The sequence below is a fragment of the Entelurus aequoreus genome, linkage group LG15, assembly GCF_033978785.1.
Source record: "Entelurus aequoreus isolate RoL-2023_Sb linkage group LG15, RoL_Eaeq_v1.1, whole genome shotgun sequence".
Taxonomy (NCBI): domain Eukaryota; kingdom Metazoa; phylum Chordata; class Actinopteri; order Syngnathiformes; family Syngnathidae; genus Entelurus; species Entelurus aequoreus.
This window is the reverse complement of record NC_084745.1, coordinates 25,973,771-25,982,044: the sequence shown is the minus strand read 5'-3', so window position 1 is coordinate 25,982,044 and position 8,274 is coordinate 25,973,771. Positions and strand designations below refer to the sequence as shown.

General features: G+C 40.8%; 1 protein-coding gene across 1 annotated transcript in view; it reads right to left on the bottom strand.

Annotated features, from left to right (window-relative positions):
* LOC133629968 (sperm-associated antigen 16 protein-like) overlaps positions 1-8,274 on the bottom strand; it is a 102,180-nt gene that overhangs the window by 49,116 nt on the left and 44,790 nt on the right. The window lies entirely within an intron of this gene.

Genomic DNA, 8,274 nt, shown 5'->3' with positions numbered 1-8,274 from the left:
CACTACTATGAGCTAATGCAACAAAATTCCGTTCTTATCTGTACTGTAAAGTTCAAATTTGAATGACAATAAAAGGAAGTCTAAGTCCAAGTCTAAAACTAAAATTTCAAAAAATGTCAGACAATTTGACTGCGAGCGGTAGAATGTATGTTATCCAATTATGAAAAATGTGCAAAAAATAAGTTATCATCCATACCAAAATTGTCCTATCTAATTCCAAGCAATACATATGACAACTTGTACTATTTTTCTCCAAAATAAAACACTGAAATTGAAAACAGCAACAATGCAATTAGTTTTTCACTAATCTTACATATACTCAGGCTTGATCTTTACCACAGTATCCGAGCCCTTTACCATTTACTGTATACATTCTAACTTATTTTATGCTAAGGTTTCTAAATTTAAAAAAATGACATACATACATACGGCGTGGCGGGGTTGGGAGAGTGGCCGTGCCAGCAACCTGAGGGTTCCTGGTTCAATCCCCACCTTCTACCAACTTCGTCATGTCCGTTGTGTCCTTGAGCAAGACACTTCGCCCTCGCTCCTGATGAGTCGTGGTTAGCGCCTTGCACGGCAGCTCCCACCATCAGTGTGTGAATGTGTATGTGAATGGGTTTTGAGTACCTTGAAGGTCGAAAAGCGCTATACAAGTATAACCCATTTACCATTTAATTTACTTAAAGCCAAGTGGGCATTCAAAGAGTTGAAATAGAGAAAAAATATGACATGTTTGCTATTTTCATTTAGGACTGAGGTTGGTTAAGACAGTGTTCCTTAACCATAGGGCCCATTGTCGGGTCGTGAGCGCTCCATAGAGCAGTGTTTTTCATCCACCGTGTCGCGGCACACTAATGTGCCGTGACATACAGTCTGGTGTGCCATGGGAGATTATGTACCGTAATTTTCGGACTATAAGCCGCACCTGACTATAAGCCGCACCAGCTAAATTTAGGGGAAAATACAGATTGCTCCATATATAAGCCGCACCAGACTATAAGCCGCAGGGTTTTGATGTGCAATTACCGTAGTATATAGGGGTTCCTGCTACCACGGAGGGGATTGTCGGGACAGAGATGACTGTTTGGGAACGCAAAGCGTCCCATTTATTAACAATAAATCTTTCAATCATTCAATCAAACTTTCACATCTTTGACATGGCGAACAGCATTCGTGCAGAGTACAAATAATACAACGGTGCAAAGTAATACAAAGTGCTCGCCTGTACGTTATCAAAATAACCAGCCTACCGGTATATGAAAAGTCAGTCTTTAATCATTGTGTCATCGTCTTCCTCCTGTGTACTAAAACCACCGAAATCCTCTTCGTCGGTGTCGGAGAAGAACAGGCCGTATATAAGCCGCACCGTTGTATAAGCCGCAGGGACCAGAACGAGGGGAAAAAGTAGCGGCTTATAGTCCGGAAATTACGGTAATTTCACCTAATTGGGTTAAAAATATTTTTTGCAAACCAGTAATTATAATCCGCAAATAATGTGCCGTTGTTGAGTGTCGGTGCTGTCTAGAGCTCGGCAGAGTAACCATGTAATACTCTTCCATATCAGTAGGTGTCAGCAGGTAGCTAATTGCTTTGTAGATGTCGGGAATATGGTTTGTGGTGATCACAATATGTGGGAGGCAGCGTGCAGGTAAAAAGGTATCTAACACTTAAACCAAAAATAAATAACAAATAAACAAAAGGCGAGTGCCGCTAAAAAAAGGCATTGAAGCTTAGGGATGGCTATGCAAAACGAAACTAAAACTGAACTGGCTGCAATGTAAACAAAAACAGAATGCTGGACGACAGCAAAGACTTACAGCGTGTGAAGCAGACAGCGTCCACAATGCACATCCGTACATGACATGACAATCAACAATGTCCACACAGAAGGATAGCGCCCACACAACTTAAATAGTCTTGATTGCGAAAACAAAGCAGGTGCGGGGAATAGCGTTCAAGGAAGACATGAAACTGCTACAGGAAAATACCAACAAAATAGGAGCGCAAGACAAGAACTAAAACACTACACACAGGAAAACACCAAAAAACTCATCGTGAAGTGACAGGTCGTGACAGTACACCTACTTTGAGACAAGAGCTATATTGATGCATAGTTGATTATGGTTTAAATTCATATCCAACAATTGCGAGAACGACTTTTTACTGTCAATATCGGCAAATGAGTTTCATTTTCTTATGTTTTCTGCTGGTGGTGTGCCTCAGAATTTTTTCAATGAAAAAAATGTGCCTCGGTTCAAAAAAGGTTGAAAAACACTGCCTTAGAGGGACGCCAAAAAATATAGTATCTTTTTCTCAGCTGTGGTCCGTATGGGCGGGACGCAGTTGTAATAAACTTTTCCACCACTTGTGGCAGTAATGACCATCTCAAACAAACAGAAGACGTCTGGAGCAAAAGTCACAGAGAAGTTTCTTAAGGGCAAAAATTATGACAAAAGTGGTGAAGCTGTATTTTCATTTGCAATTTAATTTGATTGACATAGCAGCTGGAATAGGCTCCAGCACCCTACGTGACCCCGAGAGGGACAATCAGTAGTACATGGATGGATGAATGGATGGATGGATTTTGTGTTCATATTTTTAGATATCTTGAAGGTATTAATTGGATTTGCATGATTTCTTACGGGTACCGCTGTATTATAAGCTTGAAGCAGCACTCGGCCTCCAATTATTGATGGCAATGCTGCAGGTACACTTTATGGTTTGCAAACTACTGAGGGCATATATCCTGTTTGCAGCAAAAAAAAGGGCGGAGTGGAGATTAGACCAGCTGTTTTTCGCATCAAATTATGTCTATTTGAGTATCTTGTGTCACTTCTAATTCATTTGCCCACAAAATGGAAACAAAGTGTGGTCCAGACCGGCAGATTAGACACAAGTGCTTCTGCAGGACGCTGACGTCAATGCGTGCACAGGCCAGAGCTTGGACTGCGATGCCTATTTACAGCATCAGGGTGAGCTGGGATTCAACAAATCACCAATGAGTGAAAATAACAGATGAAAGGACTGTTATTGAAAAAAGGGTTTCCTTATTAGAAACCCCCCAGTGTGATGCAATCTGACGAGTACATTGCAAGACGAACCGGATGACTCATCCACCAAAATCAAAGCCTGCAGTTATTAAAACATTTATAGGCTTCACAGGTGCAAAAATAACCTGACAAAACAGCTTGTTTCCTTCAGCATGTTAGTGTTGCTGAGGGCAATAGTGCTGATACAACGTGCTTGAGGAGGAAGCACACCGTCGTCTTGGTTACAAACAAACCTGGGATGCCAGAAACAACAACGCTCCTCCAAAGGACCATGGTTGTATTGTTCCTCTTCACAGGCAGTTAGTAAACATGGCCTCCGGTCGCTTCCCTGTCACCATGGAGCAGGACATTTGTGACACACAAAACAGATGATTATCATAATAACATGATGCACATACTCCAATAATATGTACCCACCTACCTTTCTATCTAGTTGTAGTATATACATTACCTCTGGACCATCTAACGACATTATATACTGTACCTATCTGCCTGTCTCTCGCTCTCTACCTATTTGCAGTACATACCTACTTTATTTACTATACCTCTCCACCGACCTACTGTAAATACCTACCAACATACCTACCCGTCTACCTCTTAAACTACCTACATACCTGTCTAACTCTCAACCTAACTTACCACAAATATCTTTAGTATTTACCACTTTATACATGACTCTCTTATTAACCAACCAACTGTACCAATCCACCTATCTACTTATCCTTCAATCTCTCGATCAACCTACCAACATATTAACCCACCGATCTACACATCTAACTCTAACAACATACCCATTTACCTCTCTACCTACTTTTCCCAGTAACTACCTATCTCGCTACCTGACCACACACGTACCAACCTTTGTATCTACCTCTGTAACTACATCCATACCAATCTACCTTTCTCTCTTCCTATCCACCTATCTACCAATATACCCTTCTAACTACCAAAACACCTATCTTCCTCTCTACCTCTCGGTTCACATACAGTACTTACCCATCTACCGCACTAACTACCTACACTACATACATATCAGTCTATCATTATAACTACCTGCATTTATACACCTGTCTATCTTCTTCTCTACCTACCAACATACATACCCATCTACCTCTCAAAATACCTACATACCTGTCTAACTCTCTACCTAACTTACCACATACATTCAGTATCCACTACTCTGTACACACCTCTCTAGTGACTAACCAACACACTGTACCTATGCACATACCGGTACCTACATACTTAACCTTAAATCTCGATCAACATACCAACATATTACATTTTCCTGAGGGAACTCTCCTGAAGGAATCAATAAAGTACTATCTATCTATATCAACCCACATATCTGCCTACCGAGCTACCAACCAACATATCCACCCTCGACCTGTCTACCTCTCTACCTACCAACATGAAGACCAATCTACCTCTCTAAGTAGCAACATATCTATCTACTTATCCCAGTACCTACCTATCTAGCTAACTAACAACACACCTATCAACCTTTGTAACTACCTCTGTAACTACATCCATACCATTCCATCTCCCTGTCTACCTAACAACCTATCTACCAATCTTTCCTTCTAACAACCAACTCATCTATCATCCTCTCTACCTAACTGTTGACATACGGCACCTACCCACCTACCGCACTAACTACAGTGCATCCGGCAAGTATTCACAGCGCTTCACTTTTTCCACATTTTATATGTTACAGCCTTATTCCAAAATAGAATAAATTCATTGTTGTCCTCAAAACTCTACACACAATACCCCATAATGACAATGTAAAATAAACATATACACATAAGTATCCACAGCATTTGTTCAATACTTAGTTGATGCACCTTTGACAGCAATTACAGGCTTAATTATTTTTGAACACAATGTCACAAGCTTGGCACACCTATCTCTGGGCAGTTTCACCCATTTCTCTTTGCAGCACCTCTCAAGCAAGTTAGCTGGGAAGCATAGGTTTTCATCCAGGATGTCTCTGTACATTGCTGCATTCATTTTTCCCTCTATCCTGATGAGTCTTCCAGTCGGTGCCGCTGAAAAACATCCCCACAGCATGATGCTGCCACCACCATGCTCCACTGTAGGGATGGTATTGACCTGGTGATGAGTGGTGCCTTGGTTCTTCCAAACATGATGCCTGGTATTCACAAAGAGTTCAATCTTTTTTCCATCAGACCAGAGAATTTTGTTTCTCATGATCTGAGAGGCTTTCAAGTTCATTTGGGCAAACGTTTTACTGAGCAATGTCTTCCCTTTGGCCACTATACCATTGGTGGTTTGCTGCAGAGATGGTTGCCCTTCTGGAAGGTTCTCCTCTCTCCACAGACGAATACTGTAGCTCTGACAGAGTGACCATCGGGTTCTTAGTCACGTTCCTGACTAGACTAAGATGAACGCAGCAATGTACAGAGACGTTGGGCGAAACTAATCAAAGATAGGTGTGCCAAGCTTGTGGCATCATATTCAAAAATATTTTAGGCTTTAATTGCTTCCAAAGGTGCATCAACAAAGTATTGAGCAAAAGCTGTGATTACTTATTTATGTACATGTGATTTCTTAGGTTTTTATTTCTAGTGAATTTCAAAAAGCTCTAAAAAAACAAAAATTCACAGTCATTATAGGGTATTGTGTGTATAATGTTGAGGACAAAAATGAATTTATTCCATTTTGGAATAAGGCTGTAACATAACAAAATGTAGAAAAAGCAAAGCAATACTTTCTGGATGCACTGAAACCTACAAACCAATCAGTGTATCTTTATAACATCCTGGATTTATATACTTATCGATCTGCCTCTCTACCTACATACGTACCAACCCATCCGCTGCTCTACCTAGAGATTTATCTTCCTTTCAGTATTGGGCAGTAGCTCACTAACTACATTTCCCAGTAGATTGGCAGTAGTTCAGTTCAGCTGTAATGAAACAACTAGACAGAGGTGGGACCAAGTCATTGTTTTGCAAGTAATAAGTAAGTCTCAAGTCTTTGCCTTCATGTCCCGAGTCAAGTCCAAAGTCAAGACTGGAAAGTCTCAAGTCAAGTCCCAAGTCCTGCATTTTGAGTTTCGAGTCCTTTCAAGTCCTTTTAACCACAGACCCACTACTACCGACCACGCAGTCTGATAGTTTATATATCAATGATGAAATCTTAACAATGCAACACATGCCAATACGGCCGGGTTAACTTATAAAGTGCAATTTTAAATTTCCCGCTAAACTTCCGGTTGAAAACGTCTTTGGAAGATGACGTATGCGTGTGACGTAACCAGTGAAACAGAAGTATCGGTACACCATTGAATCCAATACAAAATAGCTCTGTTTTCATCTCATAATTCCACAGTATTCTGGACATTTGTGTTGGTGAATCTTTTGCAATTTGTTTAATGAACAATGGAGACTGCAAAGAAGAAAGTTGTAGGTGGGATCGGTGTATTAGCGGCAGACTACAGCAACACAACCAGGAAGACTTTGACTCGGATAGCAGACGCGCTAGCCGACGCTAGCCACAGACCGCACGGATGATCGTGGTGAAGTCCTTCGTCCTTCCGTCGATCGCTGGAACGCAGGTGAGCACGGGTGTTGATGAGCAGATGAGGGCTGGCTGGTGGAGGTGGAGCGCTAATGTTTTTATCATAGCTCTGTGAGGTCCCGTTACTAAGTTAGCTTCAATGGCGTCGTTAGCAACAGCATTTTTAAGCTTCGCCAAGCTGGAAAGCATTAACCGTGTATTTACATGTCCATGGTTTAATAGTATTGTTGATCTTCTGTCTATCCTTCCAGTCAGGGATTTATTTATTTTGTTTCTATATGCAGTTAAGCACGATGCTATCACGTTAGCTCCGTAGCTAAAGTGTTTCGTCGATGTATTGTCGTGGAGATAAAAGTCACTGTGAATGTCCATTTCGCGTTCTCGACTCTCATTTTCAAGAGGATATAGTATCCGAGGTGGTTTAAAATACAAATCCGTGATCCACAATAGAAAAAGGAGAGAGTGTGGAATCCAATGAGCCAGCTTGCACCTAAGTTACGGTCAGAGAGAAAAAAGATATGTCTTGCACTGCATTCTAGTCCGTCACTCTAACGTACCTCATCCACGAATCTTTCATCCTCGCTCAAATTAATGGGGTAATCGTCGCTTTCTCGGTCCGAATCGCTCTAGCTGCATTGAAAACAATAGGAAAATATGAGGAGGCGATCAACTGACTACGTCACGCTACTTCCGGTAGGGGCAAGGCTTTTTTTTAATCAGAGACCAAAAGTTGCGAACTTTATCGTCGTTGTTCTATACTAAATCCTTTTAGCAAAAATATGGCAATATCGCGAAATGATCAAGTATGACACATAGAATGGATCTGCTATCCCCGTTTGAATAAAAAAAATTCATTTCAGTAGGCCTTTAAAATGCTGTATTTATTTATCAAAACAAGAGCATTTGAAATTGCAAGAAAAAAAATAGTGCTGACATTGCAATTCATAATAGCACTATTAACCAGTCATTTTAAACATTTAACCCTTTCCTTTACATAATAAACACATATGAAAAAAACAAGTGCAACTGTACTTATTTGCACAAAAGTGTTAACATTGCATTTCCATGGCATATTGCATTGTAACTACTTCCACAGCAGTTTCTATCCTGTTCTTACCTTATCTCATTGATCTCATCACATACTGTATGTATGTTGATGTGTGCGTACACATGAAAAACATAACAAATACATGAACATAACAATGAACAGAGTTGTACTTTTTAGATGTCAGGGCCCTATGCAATATGTACACATTCTTAATATAGTATGCATTTTAACTGACCTTTATTTGACTATGTTTGTCTTTTTGTAGGTGGCTAAAATATGCGGTGCTGCTGACCGCCGTCTAACGTTACTGTGTGTGATACATTGACTAACGTAACGTTATGTATAGTACCTCATGCAACCCTGCTTAAAAAAAAAATCACTTGACAAAAAGTATGAATGAGATAGCAAACTGCAGTGGACGCAACAGATTGCCGTGTTTGCAATGACATTATAACCATAGACATCTTATAAGTAGACGCAGCATTGGCTGCTGTGACGCGAGAAATTCGGCCGCCATCTTGAAGTGGTGATGAGGAGCCGGCGAGCAGCCTAAACTGACAGTTGACAGGTAGAAAACAAAGATGCCGGGCTGGTGTTCAGCGTTTTCCTGCTCAAATGAGCGGACTT